The sequence below is a fragment of the Lathyrus oleraceus genome, chromosome 5, assembly GCF_024323335.1.
Source record: "Lathyrus oleraceus cultivar Zhongwan6 chromosome 5, CAAS_Psat_ZW6_1.0, whole genome shotgun sequence".
In the NCBI taxonomy this organism is placed as follows: Eukaryota; Viridiplantae; Streptophyta; class Magnoliopsida; order Fabales; family Fabaceae; genus Lathyrus; species Lathyrus oleraceus.
Window position 1 is genome coordinate 273059753 of NC_066583.1, and position 14867 is coordinate 273074619.

Below are 14867 nucleotides of genomic sequence, written 5' to 3' on the forward strand. Positions count from 1 at the left end.
GCCTCTTGATGCATCTTGATGCCTGTAATAACAAGCAAAAAATCAGAATTTCAAGATTTAAAAAAAAGAGAGAAGAAGGATACCGTAAGTTACTGCTGCTGTTCAAACTTTATGGCAACAGGTTTTGTATGTTATACCCAAGATGAAAGAAACACAGCAGAGGGCATACTTACACCGAACTGAAACGATACAAAAAGTATATCAGAAAGTTTTCCGCTTTTATTGCTACGAATAGAATTCCAGCATACAAGAAAACCTTTGTCAACCATTATAAGGGATCAGTATGCAAGAAATGAAGAGGGGGGGGGGGTCATTAACATAAACCATTTTGATATATAGAAAATAGGATACAACATAAAAAAAACAGAGGGAGCACAATAGGGACGAAAATTCGTGTGAGTAGGTGAAGTCAAGCCAGAATCACACCAAGCAAAACAAGCATTTTCTAAATTTACTAAAGGAAGAAGATACCTGCATATTGCATAAGACTTGTCTCTTGTGGAGTGTTTCCGCCCATTTTTTTATGCTAACTCTGTTGTTTGTTTTCTTTCTAGAATAACTACTGTGTGTTTGTTTTCTTTTCCTCTGAAGTGTCTAACTTTAGTTCTTTTGAATAATCCGTTGTTTTGGTGACGACACGTAGAAGACCTTAGATTCGGGTGAGGATTAGGATTTAGGTCGTGGCCGTTTTGAGGGAGGAAGGAGAAAATTCTTTTTTCGTTGGAGCGTTTTCTCCTTTGGACGTCGTGAAGCGTTGAGGCCGTCGTCGTGAATGGTGGACGTCGCGAGCCGTTGAAGCCGCCGACGCATTTGGTTGGGGTCGTGACCGCTGAAGTCGTCATCGCGTTTGGTTGGTGTCGCGAGCTCTTGAAGCCGCCGTCGCGAATGGTTGAGGCTGCAACACCGGTGATAGAGATTGCCATCGTTTTTGCTTGGGCCGACTGAAAAAAGTTGGAATTTTCCTTTTTCCGCCGCGTGTTCGTGGTCGTTGTCTCGTGAGGAAGCCATTTGTGTGTTTGAAACGCCGAATCTATTGGAGACGGGCGATTTCGTTGGTTACAATAGGAGATTGTTGAGGCTTGAACCTCTATTTAGGGCTTGAGTGGTTTGCGCCCTTCTTTCTCTTTCATTCCCGGGGAAAAGTTCTTGACTCTAAATATCTGGTTGTGATAAATAATGATTTTGTTCAGGTTTTTTTCAAAGAAAAGAGGGATGGGGAGTGTTGGAACTAATTTCTATTTTATGTGCTTGATATTTCATTTTCTCTTTTGCGTTCCCAATACTGTCATTACCACACCTTTTGAGTAACCATAGGTATGTGGAATATGCCAACAGTCACTTTACATTTCCTATTTAATATTAGCTGGCATTTAGAATATGGTTGACATTCATTGGCCTTTGTTTGGTTCCCATGTGAATTTTACTTTGACTAAGAGGGGGCGACGGTCTTTACTTAGATCTAGGTTTTTCAAACTTGTCATTGTTACCATTTGGGTTAGGTCGGGTCCGACCTGCCTCAAAACCCCATTCGTCTTCCACACGGGCTTCTTACCGGCCCGCACACGGCCCAAACCGTTTTTTTTTAATTTGTTCTTTATAGTTTTATATATGTACCCACAGATGTATCCACCTTCCAACCAACTACTCTTTGCCCAGTGGTTGAAACTTCTCTCGTCTCCTACTAGGTCCTTGATTCGATTCCTGGCTTGATCATTTTCTTTTTGTCCTCATTTTATTTCTTATAGATTCATCTTTCTCTATTTTCTCTTCTTCTGTGATTATTTTATCTAGGTTAATCATTTTTTTGTATCACCATTTAAGTCAAATTATTCCAAAACTCCATTTTTATTATTTTTCTATTTTTGTCTTTTAGGCGTCAAAATGAAACTTATATTTTTATTCTTATATTTATAATCAACATATTTAGATGTCCCCCAATATTAAGTCTTTGTAGAAACATCCATTCAATTTATTTTTTTAAACTCTTGCTTCGGTTATTTGAATCTCAAACCTTCACCTTAGCCCCTTTTTTTTTCAATCTCTTTCGCAGTAAAATCTGAAGAAAAAGATTACTCTGGATGGAATACCCACTCGTAATCCCGGATATTAGGCCCAAGCTGTAAGATCTTGCAAGCCATAAGTATTCGTCTTCTCTTCAAAACACTCTAATATTCAAACCATTTTCATAAGTGAATCCGAAGAAAAAGACCACCTAGATGAAATATCCAGTCGTAATCTTGAATATTAGGCCCAAGTTGTAAGAGCTTGTAAGCCATAAATATTAGTCTTCACTTCAAAATACTTGTAAATATTCAAACCATTTTCATAATTAAAATTGGAAGAAAAAGATTGCCTGGGTGAAAGGTCCAAATGTAGTCCCGAGCATTAGACCCAAGTTGTAACAGCTTGCAAGTCATAAATACTCGTCTTTCAAGCCCAAAAATACTTCCAACCAATCAAACTTTTTTTTCTCGCCGTTGTGCGATTGATTAGAAAACATTTTCATAAATGAAAGAAATTTTGTATTAAGATGATGTAAAGCAATGCTTCGGCCACAATTGTTGAGTTGAGATAAGTGACGTTTTTCCGAATGTTGATTTATAAATCCATTCGATGTGTGGTATACGTCCGCTCCTCATTTGTTTTGGGTAAAACAATGTTTGCGTCGATTAATACAATATAACTTTCGCTAAAATCGACCAACAAACAAACATTTTCTATCCAGAACTACGTAAGCCTTGATTTCTCTATTGCACCCGGGGATACGTAGGAGCAGGATTTGTAATTCTTGTCAGGCCCATTAATACAAAACTTAGGTTTAGTCCCCTTCGTTGCAAAAAATCCAAAAATATCTCCTCCTTTCTTTTGATCATACTCTTCTTTCCCTCATAATAACTCGAGAAGCCTAACATTTCTAAGCTAACACTAACACGCACAATTAACCTAATGGTTCCCGTTGAGTACAACGGACGTGAGGGGTGCTAATACTTTCCCCTTGCGTAATCGACTCCCGAACCCTGATTTGGTTGCGAAGACCATAATCATTGTCGTTCTTTCTTGGGTTTTATCGATATTTCCCCTTTTCTTTTTAGAAATAAATAAAATTAGGTGGCGACTCTGTTCAGTCTATCATGCGAGCGTGTGATTGCGCTTCTCTAGGTCGTGTTCTCATTTTTCGAGGTGCGACATAGGTAAAAAAATCATTTATTTCAAGATGCATTGATCACATTAATTTTGTTTTTTGTCTGAAAAAACGAGTATTTTTTCCGGAAATGTATTTCCAGAACGGGTATGAACTTTTCAGGAAATGCATTTCCGGTATCAGTCTATGTTCATTTTCCCAACTCTATTTTCAGCAGTAATGCTTATTTACTGTTTTGTGTTAATTGTTTTCATTAGATATGGTGCACCTTGATATTTCCCCCTAACAAATCGTGTCTCTGAATGTCCAAGGTGTTATTATAAAGGCAGTATATGTTGGTAACCAATTTAAAAATTAACAAGAGTTTGAATGTTAAGATCAAATGCTTCAATGGATTCGTATGGAGACCTCCAAACATGTATTCAGTGTGATTATCAGAAGGTTCAATAATGATTCAGATATAAGATGTGCTTTTGTGACAATGACGTGCAAAAGAAGCGGAAAAATATAGAACTCCACTCTGGAAATTTTAAAAGAGACGACACTGGTTCAAGAAAATGTAAGTGTCCCTTTAAGGTGCATGGTTACATGTTGCAAACAAAAATTGAAGATTTAATGTCATATGTGGTTTGTATAAACATGACTTGTGTGAAAAGTTAGTTGACCATCCAGTTGTGTGTCGGCTCATGCAAGAAGAAAAGGAATGCGTTGTTGATATGACATTGAATTTGATTCAAACGAAAAATATAGTTGCAACATTGAAACGGAAAAGACCCGAAAATATATCAAATATCAAGTAAGTGTATAATATTCGCATTAGCAAACCACCTCCTACGTCGCCTCCACCAAAGATTTCAATCATAGACGAGATATCGATTTTTATGCACAAATACATTGAGCGGATTGTCAATGTTGAAGGGGATGGTAAATATGGATATCGAGCTGTTTCGACTTTACTAGGTAAAGGAGAAAATAATCATACACTTGTTCACCATCAACTTATCCGAGAGTTGATGACTCAGAAAGAATTATACACACGACTGTACGGAAATAAAGAACATTTTAATAAAGTTTATGAGTCACTTTTTCCTTGCCTTAGTGGACCGGCACTGAAGGCAAAATGGACGCGGTTCTCTAAAATGGCAGACTTTATTTCATGTGCATATGATAGGGTGTGTGTTGATCTTACACGATACGGTTTTTCGGAAACCTTTTTCCCATTACGTACCACCCACTTCAAAATCCAAATGATCATATTATGTGTATTGGATGACTTTTAAAATCACGACATTTTATTCAAGTTTATTTGAAACCAGGATGCCCTATACCATTTACATCACCGGAGAGGACGACTCACTCAACAACAAAAGTCGAGACTTTGCCGAACCATTTTATGGAAAGGATACAAGAGTTCTAGAAATTGAGCAACATTGAAAGAGAATTAAATGCACACAAGACAAAAGGGGTATTGTCCGTAGATTTAGTCGGTGACAAATGTTTCGACTCGTTTTAATTTTGTGTTTAGTCGGACAATATATCTCCGGAATTAACATGACAGGTTTTGAATGATCCACAATTGTCTAAAACTTCTATTAATTAAAATGCCATTGTTTCTTATTTCACACAAATTGCAAATGTCTCAAATGTCACAAATAAATATCAATTGGTATGTCGCAAATGTCTCCTTCTCCAGCGCGACATCCGAGCGAAAGTTTAAGCTCAACGAGTACACATATATTGCAAATATTAAATACGAAATCCACTATCTTCTATCTTACAAAGACAATAGAAGAATTGTGAAGCTCGAGTACCGTCACTGTTGATTTAAAATTGAGGGAAAATTGAGTTCAACAAATTTGAGCTCAAGCTAGATGTAGATGTAAGGGTTATGTAAAATATATATTTTCGTTTCGAAAAAAAATTCGTTCGAGTTGGAAGCGACGATTTCAAGATTGGTCGAAGATATTGTGAAGATGTTGAAGCGTCAACCTGAATATTAATATTGAAGTGTAAGGTTATATTTTATGTTAAAATCATTTATGTAATTATTTTATTTTATGAATGTTAATTTCATTTTGAAAATTACATGTTTTTGATGTCTACTTCTATCAGTGCTGTTTATACTATGCAAATGCTTCTACATAATATTTTTTTAGAGATGTATCTCCGATATTAAAAAAACCATCTTATAGAGCATCACTTAGAATGACCTACACAGGGAGATAGTATTTTCAATCCGTTTAGTTTAGAAAGATATATGATGATGAATTTAGACTTTAATGGATAATTTAAATGTGATTTATAATAATAATAATAATAATAATAATAATAATAATATTTATAATAATACAATTATGAATTTTTATAGAACTGTCTAGTTTTTTAGTCTTCCATCGTCCACATTTTTTTAATTTGATGTATCATTATATAGTTATTATATATTATTATTTATTGAAATAAAATTCTTAATATTATTATAGATTTAATTGAAATACACTAACATCGTAAAGAGATTTTACACGCTAGACGTTGAATATTGAATAAATTTGACTTTTATTTTAAAAACTTATAAAATAATACAAACGGGTGATGATGATAAATTGACGGTGTAAATCTTTTTACAATGATAATCCATATTAATTAATCCCTATTATTATTATTAATTAGTATTACATCTTATATTAATTAATTAATAGTAGTAAAAAATATTATTGGAAATTTTGGTAGCAGACTACCACCTATTTAATCAATAGTACTAAAAACAATTATTGGAAAATTTGGCAGCACACTACCACCTATTTTTTTATTTTTTTTAGAGATAGATCAATTACATGATTAAATATAAAATATCATTAAATAAAAAAATGCAGCGAAAGGTTACATTACCTAATTAAATATAATAAAAGTAAATAAAGATAAAGTATAATATTAAATAAAAATTAAAAAAGAAATGGCTAGTAGTTATTATTTAAAATATTGAATTACTTTTATATGTAAAATTATTAGTGAATTACTTTTATATGTAAAATTATTAGTTAGTAGTTGAATTATCAAAGAATTAATAATTTAATAATTAAAAGAGATAATAAATAAATTACAATAAATAAATAAATAAATATAGATGATTACAAAAATAGTCTTTGTTCTAAATTGATAATTATTATTAATGAGTAAATGAGAAACTGCCTTTTTGAAGCAGTAATGAGAGTTTTGCAATTGGTATGCAAGTTTTTATTATTTTTTAAATTTTTAGCTATTTTTTAATTAATAAATTATCATTAATGAATAATAGAAAAACCATTTTTGAAATAGTAGTGAAAATTAATAATTGAGAGAGAAAAATTACTAAATGAGTGAATGGGATATTTTTATTGATTTACTATTTATCAATAAGTAATATTTACTTTTTTATTTAACTAATTAATCTAATATTAAGATTTTAACGAGAAATTTTGGTGGGAAGAATTTATAGGTTTATAATGTAGTATTAAAGATTTTGATGAAATTTTTTGTAGGAAATAATTTCTAAGATTATAATTTAGTATGACATGAGAACTCACTGTTTTTGTTGTTGTCATCTTTAATCACATGCATTTTTTAAATATATATATTTTTTAGACAAGCAAACACCTACCAACACAATTATTGTATAGAAAATTTTCAACTAACTAATTTATTAGTAATCTAAATTTAAAAAATGACATGTTGGGTTTAGTATTATTTAATAATTAGTTTATATTTATAATTTGTGACAAATATATAAATCAAAATTTATTTATAATTTAATAAGGTTATAAAAAATATTTTTTTTTGTAAATAATTATAGAAATATTTAGTTGATGGTAAAGTATTGTAATATTTTTTTTAAAATAATCATTTAAAAAAAATCGAAAATAACAATATTTCAGAAAAAATATCAAAATAACCACATTTAAAATAAGATGCGTCAGATGAACCGACGCATCTCTTAAGCATGAAGAGGAGGCGCCCAAGGCATTGGCGCTTGCATTGGACTCCTCATGAGGAGACGTCAATGCTCTTGGCGCATGCATTGACCCTCATGAGGAGGCGCCGATGCCCCTGACGTCTGCATGGTGCATGTGGTGTATGCACCAATTCATATGGTGCATACACCATTGTATTATTATTATATTTTTTTAATTTTTTTAATTTTTAATTTTGTTTATTTATCAAATAAAAAAGAATAATGTTAAAAAAAATATTCATGTGGTAATAATTGGTAACATTGGATTGACAAAAATTTATGACTGACCCGATCGAAACGTCCCCCTGTTCCACATCCAGATGCGTTAGTTTGTTTCCGAGGTCTCCCACGATTTTCTTGAGGTGTTTGAGGTCTTTGTGTGCTGACCTGATCGAATGATGGCTGGTGGGAAGGTCTGGCGGAAGTTCCAACGATATTTGACAGATGTGTCATCATTTGTTCCTAATATCCGGAGGGGCTCTGGGCAACAACGCTTCTGTAATGGAGTTCGGTGCCCATGTCATCGTAGTTAGGTCGTTGGGGTTGGATGGATGGGGGGTGGTATAGTTGCCCGAATTGGGACATTGAATTGTTTGGAAACGAAGCAATGGTTACTGGGGCGTACTATAGTAAAACAATGGTTGTGTATTTTGGTGATGAGATGTCTGAGTGGTCATTGGTGGGGGGCTACGATGAAGTGACCCATATGAACCATCTGGACTATAGACGGTTGTGGTTGCAGCGTATGGTTGTTTGTGGGTAGGGTGTGATTCTTGGTTTTGTGGTTAGGTGGGTGGTATGAATGGATTGCGACATTGGATGGTTGGTTGTTGGGTGGATGACATGAACGGGTTGCGAGTTTGGGTGTTTGGTTGTTGTGTGTATGTGGTAGGTCGATGTTGTGAGGGTGGTTGTTGGGTTTGGGTGGTTTGACATTGGTGTTGGGTGGGGAATTGTTGTGGGGCGTACGATGACGAAGCTAGTTGGCGTGGATCCATCAAATATCGCGACTCAGATACAGATTGTTGAGTTGTTACCGACCTAAACGATGTCATATATTGTTGAGTTGGTCTTGCACCATGGATGCCTGGTTCGTTTAAGATATGTTGTCGTCGATTCCTCAATTGACGACACTCTATTTTGCAAAGTCTCTCAAGTCTGAATAATCCCATTGTGCATCAACCTTTTTTTGATGCCAATTCCCCAAACATGTGGGAGGTTCTGAAATCTATTGTTGCATGCCGAACTGCAGTTTGACCCAGTCATTTTGGTGCATTTCCATTGTAGTGAACTGGATAATCAGTGTCTTCGCTGTCCAAACTGCAGCATCGTCATGGTTCACATCATGATCAAGACCCAAATATGGCCTCAAGATAAACTGTAAAACAATACGAAACGATTAGATGATAAATAATTTGATAAGTATTTTTAAATTAAAATATAGTTGTGTAGGAGTATTACATTGTCATGTCCAATGTGGTCTAATAGATTACGATAGACTACAATAGCGTGTTTCGAACACCTATTGTAGTTCATCCCCCTTACTGACCATCTTAGATAAAAAAGAAGTGAAAAATATTATTTACAGTTAATTGTAATATAAAATATAATTAATTAAATGCTAAAGTGTTAGACTTACTTAGTTGCAAACGGGAACATGAATGAGTTCTCGTTTAACGGGGCGAGTGACAACATTCTTGACCAACCCCATGCCTGTAGCAAATACGCACATGAAAAAAAACGTACATGTATTATTTTTTGCAGTTTTACACATTGCACTATATAGATGGGCCAACACAGCTGAACCCCCATTTATATGTGCTTACCTTATTAATGTTGCGTAACAAAGGTAAATACATAATATTTACTGAATTACCTGTACCTTCTGGAAATAAAAAATTACCAAATAAAATCATAATATAACACCAAACTTTAATTATTTTCTCGTACTCGGTTGATTCTTCGAACAATATTATACTCTCATATATTGTTTAAGGTATTTTAAATTTATACCTTGCTCCCTTGCTTGAGCGGATGACTCTCCCTAAATTTGGTCATCGCACAAAGGGGCACCCAAAAATTCATTACAAATAGAGTTGCCTTGGTTAACTCTACCATTCACGACCTTTCCATCTATACAGAGACCCAACAACATGTATACGTCCTCAAGTGTGACGATACACTCACCGATAGGAACGTGAAATGTGTGGGTCTCGGGTCTCCACCTCTCAAACAAAGCAAAAATGAACTTGTAGTCCACCGAGTACGAGACAATGTTGAGGAGATTTCCAAATCCACATCCTCTAATATATGGTTATATCAAATGATCGTGGGATACATATTCATGTACACGGCATCGAAAACGCTTTGGATCCTAAAAACACATAAGTAAGAAATACAATAAGAAGAAGTAATATATAATACAAACATAGATAACAAAGGTATACGACTTAAAAATGGAATAAGTAAAAGGAGAGTGATAACATACAAATGTCGATATATTCTCAAGTGTTCTTCTGTGTTCATCACCCATAGTTAACAGAGACATAATTTGATGTTGCAGAGCTTCAGTGTGGCAGAGAAATAGTATGGTAAAGAAAGAGTATATATGAGTAGTGTTGGAGATGATTTGATATTATGATTTGAAGGCTATTTATAGATGAGTGAGTTAGTAGGTTTGCAACCTACGAAGCATGTCATTGGTTGCATGCAATGACAAAAGTAGACTAGCCTTAGTCTTAGGCGCATGCATATGAGTAATCACATGCAAGGAATAAGCGTCCTTTCTCTTGGCGCCTGCATGTGATTAGTCACATGCAAGGAAGATGCGCCCTTCCTCTTGGCGCCTAGGAGTAAATGTATGGAAGGGGCGCCCTTCCTCTTGGAGCCCATGTTGCTTTATGCTTAGGGAATAAGCGTCTGTTTGGAATATTATGGCACATAGATTCCTTGCCACAAAGATTCCTTGGACTCATGTGTGTTCTTGTCATTCTTGTCACTGCATATGTATTCTTTTCACTGCATGCATGGTCAAGTTTGTGCAGACGAACCGAGTGATCAATGCGTTCAACGTTTACTCTATTTAGTCCGTGCAGATGAACAACTTAGCAATGCATTCAATATCAGTATAGAAAAGAAAGTTAGATTTTAAAAAAATGTCTTCCTCACAACGTTACATGATTAATGTCCATATCGAAGATGAAATATTTGATCATTAATTATTCGGTTTTTGTTTTCGCAACACAGAGGTAACTCGGTTTACAATAAATTGATGATAAAAAATTTCACATCTGAAACAAAGAATAGAAAATAAATTGCAATGCAGTGACGTGGGCCAAATCATCTATAAACAAATTATACAAATTGATGGTACATAGTTGTACGGGAAATACAAAGGAACCTTACTGATGGCAGTGGCACAAGATGGCAACAACATTTTCCAATCGCCTTTGCCCTAGTTGAAGGGGAGACTGCTGAGGGATGAAGGTTTTTCCTAAGAATTCTCCAATTGCATGTTGCACCTCAACGTAACTTATGTTTGATCTCCGACAAACACCATTCAATCATCAGTGCATATAATAACATTGATAATGGCTAGAAAAATCCTCCTTCGACGCATGCATCTGTATTAGACATATTGCTCAGAATTTCATGCGGGAAATCAAAGATAAGACGTTACGGAAGAAGGTTGTCAATGCATGTCACACATTTCAGAACCTTATTTCAAACACTACCGCGAAGAACTAAGATTGTCAAGCGAAGATGCAATACGGTGGATCGATAGTATTCCATTGCAGAAGTGGACTAGGGCATATGACATGGGTCAACGTTGGGGCCACATGACAACATATCTTGTGGAATCAATGAACTCTGTCTTCAAAGGCATCCATAACCTACCTATAACTGCTTTGGTGCAGGCAACATATTTTAGGCTAGGGATGCTATTTGAGAGCCTACGTTCCAAATGGAGTTCAGTGTTGCAATCTGGGCAGTTGTTCAATGATGCTTCAATAAAATCCATTAAACATGGAGTTGCCAAAGTAAACACACATGTAGTCACGGTGTTTGACCGCACTAAAGGTTGGTATAGTGTTGCGGAGTCCATGGATAACAATGAGGGCATGTCGATGGGACAGTACAAAGTCGAACTAGATAGAGGTTGGTGCGACTGCGGAAAGTTCCAAGTCTTTCGTACGCCCTGCTCCTATGTCATTGTGACACGCTCGAATGTTCGAAGGGATCCATCATACTTGCTATCTGAAGTTTACAAAGTCACCAGCCTATCAAATGTTTATAAAGTTAGTTTTTTCGTAGTGGCAAAAGAGGATTACTGACCAGAATATCAATGGGACATCGTCTGGCACGACGAAGTTATGCGAAGGAAAAAAAAGGATCGCCCAAACAACACCCAAATTCGAACCGAAATGGATACGAAGATTAAAATGGTTAGATTATGTAGTTCATACCGTCAGCCAGGTCACAATCGTAATAACTATCCTAGTGCTGGAACAAGCACAACTAGATAAATTCACATGTACCTCTGTTGCAATATATGAAAAACTAAATTTATTTCATATTAGACGTTTGTGACGAAAATACCATTACATAAATCATAACACAAACAATTAAAACAACTAGAATACAAGAACTATGCAATTACAACCATCATAACAATTTTGAACATGTAATGCATCATCCTACGAGCATCTTGGTTGGTCTTAATATCCATCAATTCGCGCACTTCTCCATTTTGGTTGAACGTGGACACAAACCATTGAATTCTTATAATCCTTTCACCATCTCCAATTTCTCCCTCTAACCAACTGTACAACGCCCGATTAAGATGTTCAAACATATATGTGTTCCAGAGCCGAATCTGTATCGGAGCCGCAACGGCGGAAAATATTACATCGACATTTCGCTTCTGAATGTATGCAGACATGGTTCAAACACAAAAACTTGAAGGAGAGTGAACTTGAATTAGAGAAAATATGGTAACAGGAGATGATTTTGTGTGAAAAATATTGCATCCAAGATGTGGTATTTATACAGAAAGGCATAAAATGCATGCGCCAAGAGGTTAAGCGTCCAACATGTCAACAACATGCAGGCGCCAGAGGCATTGACGCCTCCACTGAGAGCACCATGCAGGCGTCAGGGGCATTGACGCCTCATCATGAGGACCAATGCATGCGCCAAGAGCATTGACGCCTCCTCACGAGGAGTCCAATGCAGGAGCCAATGCCTTGGACGCCCCCTCTTCATGCTTAAGGGATGCGTCGGTTCATCTGGCGATCCTCTTCTAAATGTAGTTATTTTGATATTTTTTTTAAAAAATTGTTATTTTTGATTTTTGATTTTTAAAAATGGTTATTTTAAAAAACAATTTCAAGTATTGTAGTAAGAATTAATTTCGTTTTGATAAAGAAATTGTAACTTTTTATTAGAAAATGGCACGACTATATAAACCTTTTTTTTCTCTTTATAAAATAAATAAAGGAGAAAATGGAGATTTTACAAAATAAAAATTGAGGAAAAGTGAAACCCTAATTGATATGGGCAATGATATATAAATGCGAACTGTATTCTTCAATTGAGACATTCAGGTTTTCAGCATTTTTGCTGAGCCTGAAGAACTGGGCAGTGATTAGAAAGAGAGAGGCCTCGAGTGGGAATACCCAATTCCAAACAAAACCAAAACAAACAAAAACAAACAAGGAGATTAGATCTTGATGGTGCCGCCGGTACACCCTTTTCACCGAAGTGGTTAGTTCGGCTTTGGTATCTCAGATTCTTTCTTCGACATCTTTCTATTTCTCTTTTTCTTTCAGTCCCTTCGATTTGAATTGGTTTTTTTTCTCACAGTGACAGATCTTAATTTACACTTGATATGAGCCTAATACCATATGTTTTTCTTCTAGTGTTATCGTTATTATCATTACTTTTATTCTCTATGTTTTAGTTTCTTCGCACTGATTTGATTTTGGATGGGAAAACAGTTGCATGTTGTTTTCTTGTTGAAGAATCGGTGCGTACATAAAAAGCTTGATTGCAGCTACTGCTTGTTTCTGATGATTTCAGAAATTTGTTGGATTAGTTGCGATTGAGCAGCGGCCAGACAACCGTAGAGATGGAATCCACAGATGATGAGTTTTTTCTCTCTCATCATTCTACTAATTCCATCTCACATCATAAATTTCAAAACCCTAGAAATGTCCGGTGAATTCAAAGGAGCGATGATTATAATGAAAAGCCTGTAGTGGGAAATATCCAATTTCATTTCACTTGGAAATCACATGCAAATATCAAAAATAAAATAAAAACAAATTATAGGTCAGAATTTGAAGTTGCTGCCACACTCTTTTCGTTGAAGGGTTTGGCTTTGGTATCTCAGATTCTGCCGTCTTCTTCTTTCTCCTCTTCATCTTTCTGTCCCTTCAAATTGAATTGGGTTTTTTTTCCTACTGTGACAGATTTTTTAAAATCTACACTTGATATGAGCTCATGAACCTTTTCATTGTTTTGTACCGAGGATTGATTTTTTTTTTCTTTGTGTGTTTAATACATCTTTTTGCACTGATTTTAATTTTGGATGGGAAACAATTGCGTGTTGTTTTCTTGTTGAAGATTCAGTGCGTACAGAAAAAGCTTGATTATAACAACTGCTTGTTTCTGATAACATTTTCAGAAATTTGGTGAATTTGTTGTGATTTGGCAGCGGCCAGACAACCGTAGAGATGGAATCCACAGATCTTGAGTTTATTTCTCAATATTCTACTAATTCCATCTTACATTTCTTTTCTTCATAAAAAACATACTGCTAATGGTTCTTCGTAGAATGTATGAGTTTTTATCTTAGGCTTTGTTTGGATTAGTTATTTGTAAATTTAAATAATAGAATGCCATTAAATACCACCATTACATTCTACTAAACTAAACATATCCTTAGGAAAGAAATCAACTCCAGTACATTGAGGAGGGTGATCCTAGGCAAGATCAGCACATTAAGTTTGATGCTTATATGCGAAGTTAAATGGATAAATTCAATCTGTTAAATTGATGATTGAACATTGAGTTGAAGTTAAAACTTTATTCATAAGTTTAGGTCTGTATCTTTTTGTAATTTTAAAAGAGCATTGCTCCAGTGTTATGGTTTCCCTGCCATGTTCCATTACTTTGTGGATTTTTGTGTGGCTGATCTAGTTGAGGTTGGTATGTCTGTTTGCCATTCTTACATATGCTTGCTCTAACACCTCAATTCAATACCTTAGGAGTCATATAGTTCACTGATTTTGTCTTGTTTGGTTACTAAATTGTCAAACAATGGAATGAGCATTTAATATTTTCTGCTTCATTTCACTAATCTTATAAGGTTCTTTCATTTAAGAATTTGCTTATTAAATGTTGTTCCTAATGGCTTGCAAGTTTCATCCCTTGATTGGTCTGGAGTTTACATTTATGGATTTCTAATTAAGTGATAGAACATTGTAACCTTGGACAAATTGTTCAACCTCTTCGACCTAACTCTTGTAATTTTGGCATTAGGAGTGATTAAATCCTGAATCAAAACTGTTAAATCCTGACGACGTCTAGTCTTAGAAAGATGCATTCTCTATTTTTGTTTTGAATCAAAACTACTAGAAAATTCGATTAACTCCTACTCCTTCGTCTCATAAATTTAAACACTAAAAAATAATTAGATGTGTTTGTTTTGATAATAAAATTTATAAATTTTTTAAA

General features: G+C 35.0%; 1 long non-coding RNA gene and 2 other non-coding genes across 3 annotated transcripts; all 3 read left to right on the top strand.

The window, feature by feature from the left end:
- Nucleotides 1-12640: 12640 nt before the first annotated feature.
- LOC127083823 (uncharacterized) lies at nucleotides 12641-14481 on the top strand. Its single transcript, XR_007788554.1, has 2 exons — nucleotides 12641-12893; nucleotides 13816-14481. It is a non-coding gene; the product is annotated as an uncharacterized LOC127083823 (long non-coding RNA).
- Nucleotides 13145-13319, top strand: LOC127090004 (small nucleolar RNA snoR143). Its single transcript, XR_007791548.1, has one exon. It is a non-coding gene; the product is annotated as a small nucleolar RNA snoR143 (small nucleolar RNA).
- LOC127090006 (small nucleolar RNA snoR143) lies at nucleotides 13798-13923 on the top strand. Its single transcript, XR_007791550.1, has one exon. It is a non-coding gene; the product is annotated as a small nucleolar RNA snoR143 (small nucleolar RNA).
- Nucleotides 14482-14867: the final 386 nt, after the last annotated feature.